Source organism: Crocuta crocuta, unplaced genomic scaffold (genome assembly GCF_008692635.1).
Source record: "Crocuta crocuta isolate KB4526 unplaced genomic scaffold, BGI_CrCroc_1.0 scaffold317, whole genome shotgun sequence".
NCBI lineage: Eukaryota > Metazoa > Chordata > Mammalia > Carnivora > Hyaenidae > Crocuta > Crocuta crocuta.
Genome location: NW_027530984.1, coordinates 2,971,859 through 2,992,669, shown reverse-complemented (window position 1 = coordinate 2,992,669; position 20,811 = coordinate 2,971,859). Strand labels below are relative to the sequence as shown.

The following is a 20,811-nucleotide window of genomic DNA, read 5'->3' as shown; positions in this document are numbered from 1 at the left end:
ATCTTTACTGGTACAGTGTAGCATTCAAAAGAAGTACCTTCTGCCTGATAGCCATTTCAACCACTCCTTAGTCAAAAGGCGGGGGAATGGGCAAATAAAAGTAGTCAGTCTAATTCAGTCTAGATTTGAGGGCAATAATGAAGTCTTTTTAAAGAAATTTTTAATATGTTTTTATTATTTATATTTGAAAGACAGAGAGGCAGAGTGTGAGTAGGGGAAGGGCAGAGAGAGAAGGAGACACAGAATCTGAAGCAGGCTCCAGGCTCTGAGCTGTCAGCATAGAGCCCAACGTGGGGCTCGAACTCCCGAACTGCAAGATCATGACCTGAGCCGAAGTTGGCTTAGTGACTGACCGAGCCACCCAGGCACCCCTGAAGTCTTAAAATTCATCAATTTAGCAGTGAAGTTTCAGAGGGTCAGGGAGGGAAGTCAGGGTCAGGAGATGTACTCTGTCACTCCAGACTCTTTTCTTTCCTTGGCCAGCATTTTGTATGCATGTGTACATGCTCACGTTTTGTTTGGGTGTCCATAATATTAAGTCACACTCCTTGCCTTATTTGGTTTGGAGTGAGGAAGCTAGTGTTTCTTACTGGCATTCACTTCTTTAGGTGTAAGACAGAGAGACGATTCTATGAATCTGCTTTCACTCTATCACCTTTAGCTAAAGGCCTCAACTAATCCTTTTAACTCTAATTAAACATCCTACCTATGGTCTGCAAATAAGGGCCTTGGAAATTAATCGAGTACTTTAACACACACATAAAAAATCAGAAAGCTGCAGTGGTTTGGTTGGGTTGTGCGCCAGGTTCTCTTCACTGAAAAACATTCCAAGGACTACTTCTAAGAAGTCATTTTGTCTTATCCCTGGACACTGAAAAGTGGATTCTGTCATATCTAAAGAAAGAAATTTTTCAGAAGAGTTCTTTAATTTCATGATACTTTATGCTCATGATTGCTTCTGCAGTCCCATGAGAATCTGCTCTCTCTTGAATATGTCAAACACCTCTTCAGATAGCAGTAGGTAGAGACAAATGTGAGAATCAACGCCTAGCCTCAGATTTCTACCAAGTTATGAGCTTCTGGCTTAGCATCAGAAATACCAAGCTCCTAGATCTATCTGCCTAACCTAAGGAGTAAAAGAAATAACCAAAACCTTGGGTCTTTTATTATATACAGTGAAAGACGAAGCATTACCTACAAGTCTTCCAAACAATACTTAATTTAGGTTGTGACAAGGATATTTGATAAATATTGTACTTAGAAGGGAATTTTAATGGCACTAGATTGCATCCTCTTGTGTTACTACCATGCCTTTAATGTGATTTCCCCCAACCAGAGTTGTAATCCTCAGCCAGTTGCCTTGAAAGCTGGTTACCGTGGAGATGATTATGAGTATTATGATGACCTATTTAGAGGAATTTCTGCAGTGCCAGAAAACAAATAACCATTGAGAACGCCTTACAAATGAATGATGCTCTTTCCTGAAAGTGCCTTTACAAATACCATAGACATAGTGTGTGTGCTATAGGTTTGCTCATAATTAGCCCTTGCAAAGCATTTGTGCACCAGCAGTTGTCTTTAAGCACTCCAAGGGTACAAATGGCATACAGACAACAGCAGGTATAAGCATATAGACACTTTCCTCTTCCACAATTGGAAGTGCACAACCAAGGTTGTATTGACTTCTCAGCAGTGATAACAGAGCTTCCATCTGCACAGTTTCTTTTTCTTGCTCAGCCTCTGCTTTTTGAGGATTTTCTAAGGGTGCTGGAGTTTGGTTGGCAGGTGGTTGGTGCAGATTGATTTTTACAAACCAACTGATTGGCCGTTAATAGTTCCTAAATAAACTGTGACTCTTTGATAGCTATTTTGATGTCCTCAGCTTAACCGACTGAGCTACCCAGGAGCCCCTATTTTGATGTCTTCAGAATTATGCCACAAAATCTACACTCTGAGCTCTGTCTGGTCTCCCATTTTTCTGTTGAACTTGATTTGGTGATTGTATGAAAATCTGGATTTTTAAGTTGTTAAGTTTCAGTGTTTTTCATTAATCAGTATGCTGTCCATTGCTATTTCAGCAGTTGGCTTTTTGTTTGTTTTGGCTTGGTTTTGTAGAGAAATTTTTGGTCCCACTTTAATATGTACCTGTAAAAATTCCAATGATAAATACTAAACCCTTATTATGATCAAAGAATCAGCAAAACAATAAAAGCCAAGCATTGCTCAAAATAGGACAATCAGACCTAATTTCCTCCTCCTAACCCAACAGAATTATGCTTTATGCCATCTTCATGTTTGTTATTAGGTTTTCAAGTGAACTCCTTTTTCTACTCTCATCTCTCACTCATTGTAACTTGCTCTAAGAGAATAGAAAGGTGTCCATATTTTCCACCATGTTCTCATATTATCCACCAAAGTGCTGGACGTATAATAAAAGTTTAACAAACTTTTCATTAATCTGCCCTCCAAAAACTTTCACTTGAGCCATGCTTTCCAACTCAGTGTTCATCTGTTCATGTTCACAATAGCCTTCCAGCAAAATTATGTAGGAATCTCTTTCGTTAAAACCATATACAGTGACTTTGTTTTCCACAGAGCATCTTGAATCAAGGTCAGTTAACTCATTTGGACTGTATTTTCAATTCCAGTAGCACAGAGCCGTCCTTATGCCTGAAATCACATTGCTCTGAACTAAGGGCAAATATCAAATTCATATGAGTTACCTCACTAAACTCTTTACACTGGTCTGACTGCCACACTGAAATTCCATTGTAAGAAAATGTTCTGTCATTTGACAAAATATGTCATATGTATGCTGGATGATACGTTGTATTTATATTTGTGCTGGATGATATGTATTTTTTTCAATGTTTTTGGGAGGGAAATGCACTGATATTTTAATTAATTTCTAGCTCAATCTCTCGACTCCAAATAATCTTGTACAATATGTCCAAATTGATTTCCAAATGTTGACTTCTCTCCATCTAACAAAGGTTTACAGAAAAGGACCCACCTAAAAAGCATTAATGTCGTTTACTGGCATATGGCCTTTAACTCATATACACAGTTTGCTGAAAGAGACACTGACACAGAGGGCTTCTTCCCCTCCCCCATTTAATTCAGAGCCCATAAATGGTAGCTTTTCTTAGAATATAACATCTGCCCTCCTATTCATTCAGTCAATAAGATATTTAACTGTCCCTTTAAAATGGCCTTCAGATAAAGTAATAAGTTGTGAGTTGTCTGAAGTATATTCGCATCAAACACTGCTTGGTAAAAATTAACCCTTCTGAAACTAGACTTGGGATCTTAATCATCCAGAATATTTCCAACAAGACTCAGAATCAGACCTCTGGCTCTGTACAACAATTCCACTAAATTAATTCACTATGAATTCTCTTAGATGGACTTTTTCAAAGCAAATCATGAGCTTGCTTTAGAATATTCCTCTGTGTCTAAGCTTCACTCCTAGAGATGACAGTACTTAGAATTTAGTACTAGCAACCCTTTCACCCTGAAGCTAAACTGGGAAGAATGAGAACAGAATGTTCTAACCTCATCCATACCACAGGCGGTTATTCAAGGAAAAAAACATACTTCATAGCCTTTTGCTAGATAAACTTGCTTTACAAATAGGGCACAATCTTCTGAAGAACGATGTGGGCTAGCTTTTCTCCAAAAAGTTTCCATGGCTTTACTCCCTCTGCTCTAAGAAAACTCAGGTCCTTGACTGCTGGCAATCCAATGCAAACCATTTTACTAACTGACTGCAATTATAATAGCTGGCAATTTTTGTCCAGGTCCATTCAGTCTAGTGCAGTGCCTCTTAGAGTGTTTCTGATGAGAAATCTGGGGAAAGGGTCTGGGGTAAATGAGCTGTTTTTGCTGAGTCAGTCCTATTTACCGTTCTTTTAGTGGATTATAGTCATCCTTCATGAAGATTATAAAAGGTGAAGCTGCTTTAAAATGGAGAGTCAAAGCGTTCCCATGAGGAGGTGTTATTAGAGCTAAGCTTCATGAAAGAGGTGTGGAGTAGGGGCACCTGGGTGGCTCAGCTGATTAAGCAGCTAACTCTTGGTTACGGCTCAGGTCATGATCCCACAGTTTGTGGGTACAAGCCCTGCATCAGGGTCTGTGCTGACAGCGAGAAGCCTGCTTGGGATTCTCTCTCCCCTCTCTCTCTGTGCCCCCTCTCTTTCTCTCTCAACACAAATAAACATTAAACATTTTTTAATAAAATAAAAAATAAAAGAGGTGTGGAGCAGGGGAATGAGGAGGAGGCCTCGTAGGCATGAAGCCCCAAGTGGGGGAGGGCACTCAGCATATTCAACATGCTGAAAGGGCAGGGTGGCCGGAGCAGAGGCAGCATGGGAGCCAGGGGTATCCTGAGAGATGAAGCTGGAGAGGTAGGTATGAGACCTCATTCAGGGTCTAATAGTCTAGTTAAGAAACAAGAACACTTAATTTACATATAATTCCTGGATTGAAAACAATATAATCAGCCCTCCTTGCACCGTGTATATAGTCTGATGTTGGTAAAGTTTGTGAATGTTGAATTAAGATGGATGTTCGAAGTCACAGGACTTCTAGGACAACTAATATTAATTGTGTGATCGTGAACCAGTTACCTTCAGGTTCCTCATCTTTAAAACAGCNCTCTGACCCTCCCCTGCTCGCACTGTCTCTCTCTCTCTCCTAGAACTAAATAAAAAACATTAAAAAAAAAAAATGAAGACCTGGAGAGAGATTCCTCCACTCCATCTGGAAACATTTCCAAATCTCTCCCTCAATTATTATAAGACAGTCTTGGTTCATAAACTTTCTTTTTTCTTAATGTTTATTTTATTTTTGAGAGAGAGCGAGCGAGCAAGTGAGCAGGGGAGGGACAGAGAGAGATGGAGATACAGAATCCAAAACAGGCTCCAGTCTGAGCTGTCAGCACAGAGCCCAACTCAGGGCTCGAACCCATGAACTGTGAGGTCATGACCTGAGCCAAAGTCAAACGCTTAACTGACTGAGTCAGCCAGGCGCCCCATTCCATAAACTTTCTAATGCTCAGATGGCAAAATGTTTAGAAGACATATAGACATTTATTTTTTTAATGTTTATTTATTTTTGAGAGAGAGAAAGACAGAGCACGAGCAGGGTAGGGACAGAGAGAGAGAGAGAGGGTGACACAGAATCAGAAGCAGGTTCCAGGCTCTGAGCTCAGTAAAGAGCCCGACGTGCGGGGCTGGAACTCACAAGCCATGAGATCATGACCTGAGCCTATGTTAGATGCCTAACTGACTGAGCCACCCAGGCGCTGCGTAAGACACATAGATATTTTAAAGCAAGTATGAGCAAGAGATAGGGAGTTAATGAGAGTAAAATTGATATTGGCTAAACCAACCGAGAACTAAGCGAGCCTGAGGTAACCCCACTGCAGAGCACTATTTAGTCCTATTATATATAAGACCTTCTCACATTGTTTTCACCTTCTACTCATGTTCAATTGCTGGGAAACTACTTCTATGTGGAGAAGGAGTAACATCCACTTGTCATATTACGTATGCTAAAAACCCCTAGCAATGTTGCCAAGTAACAATGTTACTGATGCTGCCTCCTCAAGTCCAAATGTCTAATATTGGGAAGGGAGGGAGGGAAGGAAGAGGGAGGAAGGAAGGAAGGAAGATAGATAGATGTCGCGAGTGACCTTTCATCTGGCGTAAATAAGAGGCAAAGTCCAAATCTCCAGAAAAGAAAAAAAGTCAAGTCAAATTTGCCGTTTGCAATTTTGTTTGCTTTACTGAATCCTTTGACTGTTTTTGTTCATCAGTTCATACAAACAGTTTATACTTGGTCATTCCACTAACCTCTTTGTAGTCATCCAGAAAGAATCAAGCATAATTCTACTGCTCCTGCTCTCATGTGTTTGCCCTTCCCTGAAAGTACAGGGAAAAGAAGGGTGAAAAGATGAAGAATTTCACCTCAAAAACCAAAGACAGAAGAGTCCAATTTTGCAAATACACTATACTCCTTCCTCTACTAAGTGCAGAGCTCAGACCCCCACTCTGCTCTTTTACATGTCCATACACATGCCACATCGGTGAAATCTTTCTTCATTGTCTCCTCACTCCCCACTTTGGGGCACGCACGCCTACATTTTTAATCAAGGGGCTGGCGGTTGTGTATATCCATTTGGCGATGTTAGAAATGATGGCTGGATTCAGTGGCTTCCTCCATCATGCCCAAAAATGCTTTCCATTTAATTCACAATATAATAGCAGTTTGCATTTATGTTTTTGTCTGCTCAAAGCACTTTGCCACCATTAATGAACTAAATCAGCCTATGCTATTTTATGGTCTGTCTCATTAAAATGAAGCTGATTTCCTCTGTGGCAGTCACTCATCTAATGTTGTTTTCTTCTGGCAAATACTGCACTTAACTAATGTAAATTCATTTTTAAATTGTGTGCTCACACAGAAAATTTTCCCAGAGTATATTTTTAACGCTACATCCTGATATAACATTACAGGGAGCATTTTAAACTAGAAGGCGCATAAGCTCCTCAGTCTAGTCATCTCTAAGTACTTGCAAATTACTTATGAAAACCCCCTCAAGTAACTGCTACTGACGGAAATTGCTCTGTGAACCGTATTACTATTTAATTATTTGTATACTATTAACTGATTGACTTGCCGATAAAACAGGCTTACTCAATAAGCACACAAGGAAAAGCTGCCGTTGGCAAAGAAAGGCTCCCGAATCTGCATGGTTTAACTCTGCTGTCTCTGCTATAGCTAGACCCCTTCTACACGTGCTCCACAGCTCATTCCTAGAAATTTCATCTCCAGTAGGGGGGGGGCGGGGGACGTCTCTCTGCAAAAGGAGTGTAGGCACGCTTCCAAATTTCGACAGAGATGGTATCCTTGGTTGAACAGTCATTGGTTGGTTGCCTCCCAACTTCTACTTCCCACTCTTTTGGTAAGAGCCTTCTAATTCCTGTCTGAGGAACTGCCATATATTTTTTAGCATTGTGCTTAGAATAGGGACTTCTGGCCCTCCTGATTGGTGTGGGGCTGGACACATGACTCAGGACTAAGCCAACATAGCTCATCACATTCTCTTTGCCACAAGGACTCATAGGGTAGACATTTCATCTTTGTTAGATGAGTGAGGTTGGGCTTTTCCTGGGAATTCTGATGTAGACCCTCTCTTCCCTCGAATGGGACAGTGTGATGATGCGAGACTTGTAGCTAGTAGACATTCACATCCTTATGAGAAGGGTCCAGTATGTCTTGGGGAGGCCACTATGTGGAATCTGAGGATAATGTCACCGAAAACAGGCTAGTGATACGGGCAACCTGGGATCTTGCTGATATTATTGAATCTGTTAGTCAGGGAACAGGCTGAAGTGCTGTAACAAAAAGATTCCAAAATACACCGGCTTGAAAAGATAGGATTTTTGTTTGAAATTCTTTATCTCCCACATGTGTGTATATGGGTGAGTGGCCAACACTGGAAGGTAGTTTGGGGACTGTGGCTCTTAGGAGTGCAGGATCTTCCTAGCCTGTTGCTCTCTCCCCCTAGAGTATTGTTTTCATGTTGCAAGGCAAAGCTGCTTCACTGCCCTCCCACCACATCCATGTTTCAACTGCAAGAAAAAGAATGGAAGAATGGAGGACGTGAAGCTTATATGAAGGCATGGTTTATCAGTTTTAGCTCTACTGACATCTGGGGCCTGATCATTCTTTACTGTTGAGGGCTGTCCTATACATCGTATGTTTAATAAAATCCCCGGCCTCTACACACTCAACGCCCGTATCACCTCCCCTCCAAATCATGACCATCAAAAATGTCTCCAGACATTTCCAAGTGTCTGAGGGATAAAACAGCCCCCCATTGAGAACCACCATTTTAAGTATATGCTGTGGAGATTACACTCACCACTTCTATTTACTTCCAATAGCCAGAAGTTGGGCATTTGGTCATACTGAGTTGCAAGAGAGCCCAGGAGAAATATTTCCAACTAGATGAGCTGGTGCCCAGGTGAAACTTCGGGAATTCTATGGCTAAAAAGTGGGGTGAAATGGATTTTAGGAGACAATTAACAAACTTTGCCACGCAGCCCTACTTCTGGACTTATCCATCCCATAAGTCAATAAGTTACCTTTACAATTTACATCATTTTGAAATGGGTTTTAAGTCACTTGAAATTCAGAATCCAACTGATACAAGCATTACTTTCCTCATCCAACACTCTAAGTTGAAATTGGGTGATTATCCAAAGAAAAAAAGGATAAAAGGAATAATGCTCCAAGTTCCTCAGAAGCCAGGTACTGGCTCAGAGGGATTGAACAAAACAGCTGAAATGAGGCTATTTCTTATCAAGATAAGTCTTTGGCGAACATGGAAAGGCCAGAGTCACAAGGGCCATGGTCGCTGTGGTAGTTAGGAAAGAAGACAGTATAATTACACAAAATTGTCCAAATGAAAACTGCAGGCATCTTACATTATCTGGCTTTGAATTGCTGCTCTCTAGTTCTCACTGTAAATACAAAAAGCCTTCGGTGGCTCTTTGATATCTCACACAAAAGGATCATTGCTTACAGCCAGCTGTTTTGCAATTATATTTCCAAGGAGTGGGCATACTTTGACATTAGGACTGCCTGAGGGGAGAAGGGGGTGACGATGTGCCAGGGTGTTGAGGTGGAGTGTGGAATAGCAATGGAAGGACCTCCTATGCTACACGTCTCCCCAAAGCTCGTCTGGAAGCCAAGAGTTCTGAATTCAAAACACATTTTCCCATAGGAATAACTGTTTTCGTGTTATTCGCTTACCACAGAAGTTCTCCAATACCAGAAAAGAAAGAAACATGTTATTTTGCAAAACTACAAAAGAAAATGCTGCAGGGCAGAGGAAGGTTTGTCTGAAGATTCTGACTGAGAAAATTATCAGTAAAATCTTCAGGGAAGAGGTGACTTTTAAACCAAACTTAAGATGGGAAGAGAAAGAAAGGGCATTTCAGGCTAAAGGACAGCCGGTTCAAAGACATGGCATTTTAAATTCTCTGTGAGGAATAGTGAGTATTGACCATGAGTACAGCACAGAGCTTGTGGAAATAATAAGTTAGGATGGGGCTGTGAAGGTCATGACAGAGTGTGGATGTTTTTTAGTTGGCAAGCCACGAAAGATTTTTAACAGGGGAATGGTGTGATCAAATATACTTTTAACAAGTATATGAATAGTGTGAAAATCAGGGCAAGATCACAAGAGACATTGGATTTCTGATCTTGAGATGTGACAACAAATTAGAAAGAGGGCACCAACCAGAGAGACGACGTGAGGGTAAATTGGCAGGATATGGTGGCTAACTGTTTGTAGGGAGTAGAGAAGAAGGAATCGGAGACAGCCCCAAATTCTCTAACTTTTTGGTCCACGAGGCTGGAATCACTGCACAAGAACAGGCTTAAAGGGGAGGTAATGAGCCCAGTAGGTGTCTGTCGGAAGGAGAAGAGAAGAGCTGAGGTGGTTATGGCCGGATAGCACAGCATTTAGGCCTCACTTACGTTCCTGCAAAGCTTGTCCACTGTGTCCCCATAATTGAAGGAAAATCACTTCTTGAATTTTATACTTGCTTCCAAAGTCTTCCTCCCAGACTACTCTCTATCCTTTTTTGGGAACATACCTCTACATGCTAAAACTATGCCAGTGACACCAGTGTTGGTGAAGACATGCAGTCCAGCGCCAGAATCTGAGGCTAGAAACTTTGCTTAATCAGAGGTAGCAAAAAATCTGGAAGCATAAGGTTACGCTGTAGGATGTCTCAGTAAAGCAGTATAGAGAAAACTCCTATTCAATTTGTGCTACAATAATATCAAATGTGATTAAACTCATAAAATACGTTCTTGAGAATCTTGGGGGTAAATGGAAGGAAACGAGGGGAAAAAGGAAGGATCAGCTCATGCTCAGAGACAAAAAAACAGTGGAACAAGGGAAGTTTAGTGGGAAGTATGCTATCTTAGTCTGCTCAAACTGCTGAAACAGAAAGGGCACCAAGTTAGAATACCATAGGTTGGGTCCTTTAAACAACAAACATTTATTTCTCACTGTTTTGGCGCTGGAAGTCTGAGAACCGGGTCAAGCAGAGTCAAGTCTTGGTGAGGGCTCTTTTCCTAGTTTACAACTCTCTTCTCAGTATATCCTCACATGGCACTTAGTCCATAAAAAGTGCCTTAACAATGTCAACTAAGATGGTATTGAGAATAATCTGCAAGACAGAGAACTTCTGGGGTTTCCTTTTTTAAAATAATTTTTTAACATTTATTTATTTTTGAGAGACAGCAAAACAGAGTGTGACAGAGTGTGAGCTGGGGAGGGGCAGAGAGGAGGGAGATGCAGAATTCGAAGCAGGCTCCAGGCTCTGGGCTGTCAGCACAGAGCCTGACGTGGGGCACGAACTCACAGACCATGAGATCATGACCTGAGCCGAAGTCGGACACTTAACTGACTGAGCCCCTCAGGTGTCCCGAGGGTTCCCTTTTTATTGCCATACCCAACCTGCCCATTTCTACCTCCTCTATTGATAAACTCATCGAAGCAACCAAGCCTTTGTACGGTATGGTGGATGGTAGAGAAGGCCAGTAGTTGGAACAGCAGGGAAACAGGGGCATTTATGTGTCATCCCCATCCTTCTTACTCCTTGACAGAAAGAGGATGTGAGATTCAGTATATCCAGGGTGCAGAAGATGGAGGTGAGTAGGATGGGATGCAATGCCTGAAGGACTCCTACCAGTTAATGTAAATAGTCTTCCACTCAAAATTAATGCCTAAACAGGGACAAAAAGCACAAGAAGATTGGCACCAGGCCACAGGCTGCTCACCCTATGAATGATGTTCAGAAGAGGCTGCCTCACTGGCAGAGCTGCGGAGCTACCCTTTCACCTCAGAGTTGTTCATGAGCTGGAAAGGACCAAGGGATCACAGAACCAGTCAAAGAAGACCCATGCCCTGAAAATGGCCTCTGAGACCAAAGCACTCATCTGGACCTCCTCCTGAGACCCTCTGCCCACCTTTCACACAGCGTAATCAGTGCTTCTGAGTCTCCCGTCTTGGTGGTGAGGTTCAAAACACAACTTAGCAGATTGTATCATTGTAGTTTTAACACAAGAACTTCCTATCCCTCACTCTGCATAGGACAGTCTGAAAAAAGAAAGAAGGAGTTCTAAGCCTAGGTGGAAACCAGAAAGAAGAAATCAGACTATAAAATTCTCTCATGGTACAAAGGAGTTGACAGAAAAACTACAGAAGGAGGTGTCGATTTCCCCTCCCTTCAGGTAATATCTGTACGTATTACTACATCCCCAACAACAGCAATGAATCTGAAAGCTGAGGGCTTCCGCCTCCCGATTTCCTCATTTTCAGCAGCATAAGGAAAGTAGATACTTCATACGCCTAAGCCTATCAACCTTAGCTGGCCTCAGTATCTGGAAAGAAAGCTCAATAAATCACAGTTTCGACTCACCCTATCCTAGAGCCTCCGTAAAAAGTTTCCACTGAGAACTCTCAAGTTTAACATTTCAGCTCTGTGCATCTGATCTACTGACTTCAGGAGTAGGAGAAAACTGTATGGGATGTTGTAGTAGTTGCCCCATCTCACATTACAAGACCACCTCATTCAGGTTCATGAAAGACACTCTCCCTGTGTTTTCACCTCATTTGTGACTAAATTCTAATAGACCAGTGGCCCAGAGTGGGTATGCTTCCTTCCAGAATTAAGTCCGGCACGTTGGGGCAGTTCAACTTAACATCTGCAGCAAGTAGTGCAATGGTGAGCACCAAGTTAGCAAGGCTGGGCAGAGGCTGATACCTAGATGCTGACATAGATGTCAGCCCTTCCACAAAACTATAATAATTAAGAATTAAGAGGTGTTGGGCACATATTTGAAGCACTTTCTACACAGGGACTCAATTAATGTTCACAACCCTATGAACTAGGTATCATCCTTCCCACCACTTTACACTGAAGGAGTAAGGCTAAATAACTTGTCCGAGACCACACAGCCAGTAGCAGAGCCAAGATTCAAGTCAGTCTGGCTCCAGAGTTTGTACCTGTAAACATGACACTGAATTGTCTCTCCGATGCATCACAAAGAGCAGTAGGCTCTGAGTTGGAAGACCCGAGTTTGAGCTCTCAGGGGGGAAAAAAAACAGCCTTCAGGAGCCCCAGTCTCCTCACTGTGATTCTTGTAAAGCTTTTAAGGGAGATGATATAATTTTTAAATCTATATATAATCTTAAAGTGCTTTAATATAACATTATTATATTAAACTTTGTGATGGATCTTACTTTAAAAATCATTCCCAGCTAGTATTTCATCCATGTTCACTAATTCTATCGTGGATTCTAAGACAGTCATACCTAACTAAGCAATGTTTTGATTATATGCTCTAGGTCAACCTTTTTTTTTTTTAATTAAAAAGACTTAAACATTTTGAAGTCTTTTGCTTTGAAGAACAGAGTAATCATTTTTAGACACTTGGAAAAAATATGAATTTTCCCCCAAGAGATTACTTCTTAGACCTATTTAAGCTTGAGTCTCATCCTCAAACCTCCCTAGATAAACAGCAGAATCCTTTCTACAGCTCTGGTTGTTGTATTCGTCCCCTAACCCTGCCATGATAAACCACAACACACTTCATTTAAAAAAATGACACATGGTTATTATCCTATAATTCAATAAGTTACAGGCCTGACGCAGGTCTCACTGACACCAAAGTGTCAGTAGGGCTGCATTCCTTTCTGGAGGCTCCAAGCAAGAATCCATTTCCTGGCCTTTTCCAGTGTCTAGAGGCCACCTGCATTCCAGAGCTTGTGCCCTTCCTCTATCTGCAAAGTGAGCAACCAACGTCACACGCCTCTGACCCTTGGGTCTCTCTCTGACCACAGCCAGGGAAGGTTTTCTGTTTTTAAGGACTCATGTGATTAGACTGGGCCCTCTAGATTAATCTAGGACAATCTTCTCATCTCAAGATCCTTAGCCTTAACCACATTCGCCAAGTTCCTTTTGCCATATAAGGTAAATGTTCCCAGGCTCTGAGGATCAGGATGTGGACATCTTTTGTAAGAGTTATTAGGCCTGCCTATCATAATGGGTGAACTTTAACAAAATAAAACCCTAGTTTCGTATATTAAAAAGGCTTGTCAACATATAAAAGTTTGAAAGAGATTTCATTACAGTGTCCTGAAAAACCTCTAAGCCATAATAGCTACTCTGATAGAAAAGAGATAAAGTTCAGTTAGGCTCACTTCAGATGAAATGAAAGCCTGACAAGTGGTGAGTGAAGGGTAGCAATGCCACATCGATGACAAAACCAAATGACAGACCTCCAAATTATCCAAAACGAGGTGACAAATCTGCACTTTTTGTACCTGCAGTTTATTATTGGGAATGAAGAACCTTCTTTCTGATCCCAGTCTATCATTTTCCAGAACTTGCAAGCTGACAGTCACATACTATTAGGGACTAAATCGACATCAGAAAAGAGACTTTCCTTTCTACCAAAGTTAGAAAAGTAAAGAGGCCTTACCTGTTTTTCAAAGATAAATGACACAAGGAAAGTGTCTCAAGTCCTGCACACGTTTCAGTGGTAACAGGGATTATCCAAATGGTGTTGAAGGAAGGTTTTCAGTATTTAGATGACCACGAGTTTCACGAGTGCTTGTTGGGAGGACAGAATAAAGTGGCGCAGCCACAGAGACATGGAGTCCCTGAGGAGAGTAGCCCAATTTTGTAGTTTGCATGTCTTTCCATGCCATTTCTACGTTTACAAAAACCTAGTGGACATTTAGATGTCACCCATGGTGTCCAGCAGTTGTACTCAGAAAAAGCAATAGCAACATTAGTGAATCTCCTTACAGCCTATTTTATCATTTCCATAAAACCATGCCCTAATGTGTAATGACCAGAACTTCTAAGCCACCAAGAAACTGAGTCACAAGGATGTGCTTTGTGGAAGAGCCCCTAAAACAGAACAAATTTATGGTAAACAGTCTTACTTTGCAGGAGAGGTGATCCTTACTGTAAAAAATATGTGCATCCATAAAGCATAGGTGTGACTCATAGTTGGTGACTCACAGCCTTCCATTTAGAAGACTCATTCACAGTTATGGAGATAGGAGCAAGGGAGATCCCAGAAGAAGTGACTTGATGAGAAGTGAGCTCATCAAGAGATTAGGGCCATCTCCAAAGGGACCAGAATTCAGAACTAGACTTAAGTGCAAATCAGAGGACACTTAAGAAATCAAGCCAATCAAGGAGTGAATGGCAGTGGAGAAGACTAGAGAAAATGGAGATGCAATCTAAGACCTCACATGGCTGAACCAAGAAGATGGTCAAATGTGTCCACCTTGAATAGTAATGTATCAGACTTAGGCAGTCAAGATTTATCCAGGCACAAAAGCTGATTTAAAAAAAAAAAAAAAAGATCTCTAAAAACCTATGTAATGTGAGAAAATATCTGCAAACTATAGATTAGATTAGGGCTAATATCCAAAATAAGGAACTCATACATCTTCATAGCAAAATGATAATTATCTGATTAGAAATGGACACAGAATCTAAATAAACATTTTTGAAGAGAAGAAATACAAACCGCCCGCAGGCATATGAAAAGATGCTCAGCTTTTTACTACTCATCAGGGAGATGAAAATCAAAGCCATAATGAGAAATTCCCTACACCTCTGAGAATGGCTATTATCAAAAAGATAAAAGATAGTAAGTGCTTACTAGCATGTGGAAAAAAGGGAACCTTTGTGCACAGTTCGTGGGAATGCAAACTGGTACAGCCACTATGGAAACAGCATGACGGTTCCTTAAAAAATTAAAAATTAAACTACCATATGATCCAGCAATCCCACTTCTGGAATTCACTTAAGGGAAATGATACCACAATCTCAAAGAGAAATCTGCACCCTCACATTCACTGCGACATTGTTCACAATAGCCAAGATGTGGAAACAACCTGAGCACCAATGATGGATGAATGGATAAAGAAGACGTGGTATGGGGCGCCTGGGTGGCTTAGTCGGTTAAGCGTCCGACTTTCGCTTAGGTCATGATCTCGCAGTTCGTGGGTTCGAGCCCCGCGTCGGGCTCTGTGCTGACGGCCAGCTCAGAGCCTGGAGCCTGTTTCAGAGTCTGTGCCTCCCTCTCTCTCTGACCCTCCCCTGCTCACGCTGTCTCTCTCTCTCTCCTAGAAATAAATAAAAACATTAAAAAAAAAAAAAAGAAGATGTGGTATGAATATATACCATATATACATTTAAATAAAAAGAAAATATTCTAAATAATACCAATTCTAATTATTTTTTTCTTTTTGCGAGAGAGAGAGAGAGAGAGAAAACACACATGCAGAGAAGGGGGGAGACAGAATCTTAAGCAGGCTCCACACTCAGCACAGAGCCCTGTTCAGGGCTCTATCCCATGACCTTGAGATCATGACCTGAGCCAAAACCAAGAGTCAGACACTCAACCAACTGAGCTACCAGGCACCCCATTAATTCTAATTATTATTAATATTATTCTAAATAATATCCTAAAATAAAAATATTATAAATACAAAATATATAATATTATTGAGCCATAAAAAGAAGGAAATCCTGCCATTTGCAACAACATGGACGGACTGGAGGGCGTTATGTTAAATGACCTAAGTCAGACAGAAAGACATATCCTGCCTTACCTCACTTATATATGGAATCTATTTTTTTCTAAATCAAAATTCATAGGAAACAGAGAGTGGGATGGAGGTTGCCAAGCCAGAGGGTGAGGGGAATGAGGACATGTTGGTCAAAGAGTACAAATTTATAAGATGAATACGGTCTAGAGATCGAGTATATCGCATGGTAACTACAGCTGGCAATGCTGTACTGTATAAATGAAAACTTCTAAAGAGCGTAGAGTTTAAGTGTCTCACTACAAAAAAAAATTGTAATCGTGTGAGGTGATAGATGCATTAACTAACCTTACCGTGGTAATCACTTGACAATACATCAGTATATAGGGGCGCCTGGGTGGCTTAGTCGGTTAAGCGTCCGACTTTCGCTTAGGTCATGATCTCGCGGTTCGTGGGTTCGAGCCCCGCGTCGGGCTCTGTGCTGACTGCCAGCTCAGAGCCTGGAGGCTGTTTCAGAGTCTGTGATTCCCTCTCTGTCTGACCCTCCCCTGCTCACGCTGTCTCTCTCTCTCCTAGAAATAAATAAAACATTTAAAAAAAATACATCGGTATATAAAACCATCACACTGCACATCTTAAACTTACACAATGTTATGTGTCAATTATATCTCAGTAAAGCTGGACGGGATGGTGCAGGGCTGGAGACAAGACCTCCAAGTTACTGCCAGCCTTGACTATGAGTAAGATGGAAATTGTGTCTGCAAAGTAAGTTGCTTTGGTACCTATATCAGGATGAAACTGCAAAGGCAAAGGCTAACTCTGCCCATTTATGGCAGCCCCAAACCTGCTCCGCTTCTAGCCCTCTGTCCTTCCTTGTAAGTATCATGACATTATGGAGTATCTCTGAATCACTGTCAGAATTGGCAGATTCTGCTTAGGAAAGTGACAGGTCAGCAGTGACCTCTCTGATCTCACCAGCTACCTCTCTCCCCCTTGCTTTCTTCTTGTTCCACAAACATGCAGAAGGACGTGCACCTCTGAGGCCCTTGTGTGCACGGCTCCTGCAGGCTGATGGAAGCTTCCACCGCACCGTCAAAGGACTGGTTCCTTCCTGTCATCTGGTTCTCAGCTCAAACCTGGCCTCCGCGGTGAGGACTTTGCTGAGCACCCTTTCTAAATTACCTTGTTCTCCCCAAGGCACTAATCACATCACAGGAGAACTTGTTTCTGAATCTGAAATTATCTTGTTGGGTTTTTAATTTGCTTACTCAAACGGCGGATGCACGGGAATTTTCTTGTCATTTACTCGGCTAAATGAATAAATACATAGTCATCGTGCATCTCTTGAGAAAAGTTATACCTTAGTTGGGTTGATAAAGTTTCAACACACGAACATAAGAGGCATAAACACTGATTTACGGTATTTAGTGTCTGGGTATTTAGTCAGTGTCAAAAGCAACTGGAGACTTGACCATCTCTGTAAATGTAAAGGAGCTTTGTTTGGGTGCAGGAACCAGGGGACTTCATAAGCACACAAGGCCTCTAAACCAAAAATCAATACAGGCTGTGAAAAGCAAGGCGGACTATCAGTGAAAAAAAAAAGCCTCCCTGCTTTATTTGCAAGTATTTACACTGGGTTGTTTAATTAACCAACTATTTAGTTGAGGGGGTTGGTTCCTCATCTCTAGGCCTGTTTTTTAAAGCTCTTCTTCATTAGGGAGCGCCTGGATAGCTCAGTGTGTTAAGCAGGATCCTGAGTTCAAGCCCTGCATTGGGTTCTGCGTGAAGCCTACTTAAAAATGTATATACACACATACACACATACACATACAACACATCAGTATATAAAACCATCACACTGCACGTCTTAAACTTACACAGTGTTATGTGTCATAATTACGCGTCATAATTATTATGTACGTATACATAATACATACATACATATTCTTCATTATGATGAAAATCTCCATTACAAACCCCTTGAGTGGACGTAGCATTAAAAACAAAACCAAAAACCCCAAGCCACCCTTATCCAAGTAATGCAGGCGTTTAGGACACGGGGAGGTGACCACACCAAAAGTAAGAAGATCCAGATTACAGGGCCTGCGTAAACTCCACTGCCAAGTTCTGTGCTTCCGGAGTGACGCTCCAGTGGAGGGCAGGAAGAGGAAGACGAAAACAACCTGTTGTGGCCTCACCGGCTGCACTAGAAAAGTCTTCACAGGGTCCAGGGGTCTGGCTGGCTCACGCGGCCACGCGCGGCCTCCGGCAGCATTAGCACCGGCGTCTCCCAACTCTCGCGAGGTTTGTGGCCTGCGGCGTGGGAGCACGGGCGCCGCGGCGCGGACCTGCTGCGCCAGCGCGCCTGCTGCCAGGTCCCCGCCTGGAGGGGGAGGCGGAGGACGCGAGAGACGCACGTGCCACTGGGGGGGCTGAGAACGAGGAAAATGGGGAGCGAGAGGCCGTCGCTGGGGTAGATGGAGAAAAGGAAGAGGAGCCGGGGAAGACGACGATGAGGAGGACAGAGACGAAGGCCGAGGCGGCTACAGGCCACGGAAGGTGAGGAGAGAGATGATGTTGACGCCAGGAAGCAGCAGGCCGATGANCGAAAGTCGGACGCTCAACCGACTAAGCCACCCAGGCGCCCCAGGAAAACTGAACTTTAAAGAAACAAATGAAAAGGCCGTCGTGACCAATTTCTCCTCCACGCCCAGTCCCAGAATCCGAACGTGGTCACCTTCAGGAAGAGGGTCCCTCCCCGCCGCCGCCGGCGCCCCGGCAGTGACGTGCGCTCCCCACCGCACAACCCCAACCGCAGCGTGAATCTGCAGCAGGAAAGGAAAAGACAACCAGATTTTCCGAGGCGCTGCTTTTTTCTTAAAAATACTTTAGAAAGGAAACTATGTTTGTAATCTTTATTTACATTTTATATTTTTGTACGTATTGTTGAGGTCAGTCGTTTTTAATCTTGGATAAACAAGTCAGCCTTGAGAGCAGCCTCTGTCCTACTTCTGACTCTACTGGTGGTGTGACCATGTTCATTACAATCTCAAAGGAGAGAAAAAAAAATCTTGTGAAACACACGCACGCACACGCACAGTCTCACTCCAGTAACGTTTTTTTGTGTATGTACTTAGCTGTACTTTAAACAACTGGTTTGGGGGCGCCTGGGTGGCTTAGTCGGTTAAGCGTCCGACTTTCGCTTAGGTCATGATCTCGCGGTTCGTGGGTTCGAGCCCCGCATCGGGCTCTGTGCTGACTGCCAGCTCAGAGCCTGGAGCCTGTTTCAGTCTGTGACTCCCTGTCTCTCTGCCCCTTCCCTGTTCACGCTCTCTCTCTCTCTCTCCTAGAAATAAATAAAACATTAAAAAAAAAAATAAACAGCTGGTTTGTATGAGACAGTTAAAGAGGCCAAAGATAAAAGATTTCTTTTTTTGTCTATGAAGTTGCTGCCGTTTGGGCCTGTTTGATGTATGTGTAAACAATGTTGTCTAATAATAAACCAGAATTTTATTGTGCTGAAAAAACTGCAGACCAGAAAAAGTTGTTATCTAAAAATATGTGGGCATTAAACTAGATAATCTGTAAAGTTACACTCAGATCCCTACAGATACTGAAAGGTGGGGCTGCGGGGGGGTTGGGGGGGTGGCAGAGATATTTTAGAAGACTTTGCACCGATGGTTTTAGGGGAGTAACAACTTGATTTTAAAGGTTTTCCTTTTTATCATTGGTTTCTAGTTTTTGTTCTGTAATGAATATGCATTACATATGAACTGGAAAAATATTTAAGAAAACAGTAGAGAGATTTTACCATCAAACCTGGGTGTTGGTTCTTATTAACCTGAAGATATTAGTAATGAGAACTGTAAATGAGAATCATCTTATCCCTCCATTGATTTGCTTATTACTTTACCTTTACCTAACAAGGCTTTGGGAAAAATGATAAGGGAATTCTGCTCTTTTTCTCACTACTTCTGTGTGTACTGGCTTATTCTCTACCTAGGGATGCTGGAGCAGTCCTAGAATCAATTGGTACCTCTCACTCTCTCAGTCCCTCCCTCTCCACCCACACACTACCCATCACTACACTACACACACACACACACACACACAGACACACGCACGCAGAGGTGGCCTCTTCTCTCCCTTTAATCTTCAAATCTCTATATTTTTTAATATTTTTTAATGTTTATTTATTTTTGAGAGAGAGATCAAGCAGGGGAGGGGCAGAGAGAGAGGCGAAACAGAATCCGAAGCAGGCTCCAGGCTCTGAACTGTCAGCACAGAGCCTGAAGCGGGGCTGGAACCCAGGAACCGGGAGATCGTGACTTGAGCTGAAGTCAGATGTTCAACCTACCAAGCCACTCAGGTGCCCCCCAAATCTCAATTTAAATGTTACCTCCACGGGGGCGCCTGGATGGCTCAGTCAGTTAAGCGTCTGACTTTGGCTCAGGACATGATCTCCCGATTCCTCGGTTCGAGCCCTGCCTCAGTCCAGAGCCTGGAACCTGCTTTGGGTTCTGTGTCTCCCTTTCTCCCTCTGCCTCTCCCCTGCTTGTGCTCTCTCTCTGTCTCTCAAAAATAAACATTTAAAAAAATTAAATGTTACCTTCACAGAGAGGCCTTACCTGAGCAACCTAAGAATTCTGTTGCTACCTTAGACTCAGCATACTATCCCTGGTATTCTCAATCATATCTCTATTCTGTTCTTTACTCCCAGAGCACTCTTGTCAACTTTTTCATATGTATTTTACTTCTTTACAAGTTTCCTATTTCCCCCACAAGTCTGAAGGTCCATCATGAAAACAGCGATGATCTGTTTTGTTCACTGCCATCTCCGTAGGGTATAACTAATATTGAGTAAATGAATGAATGAATGAATTAATGAATGAAATGGCCCCTTTGTCCTTTCTCTGTCAAGAATTTTATTCCCAAGCAGTAGTATGCTGCAACCACTACTTTGCCAGCTCGTAAGAGCCAATTGTTAATATTTCAGCAATGTAGTAAACTGGTTGTTAAACTATTTAGTAGCTTGAAATTAGCCATGCTGAGAGTATTTCTACCATGGACTTTGGCAAATGTTACATGTCAAGACTTTCTTGTTTTCCCAAAGGGTTGCTTTATTAGCACACTACAGCTCTTGTCCTCTA

The 20,811-nt window shown here is 42.3% G+C and overlaps 1 protein-coding gene across 3 annotated transcripts in view; it reads left to right on the top strand.

Annotated features, from left to right (window-relative positions):
- The window catches only part of SYT1 (synaptotagmin 1), a 552,995-nt gene that overhangs the window by 524,400 nt on the left and 7,784 nt on the right, over window positions 1-20,811 (top strand). The window lies entirely within an intron of this gene.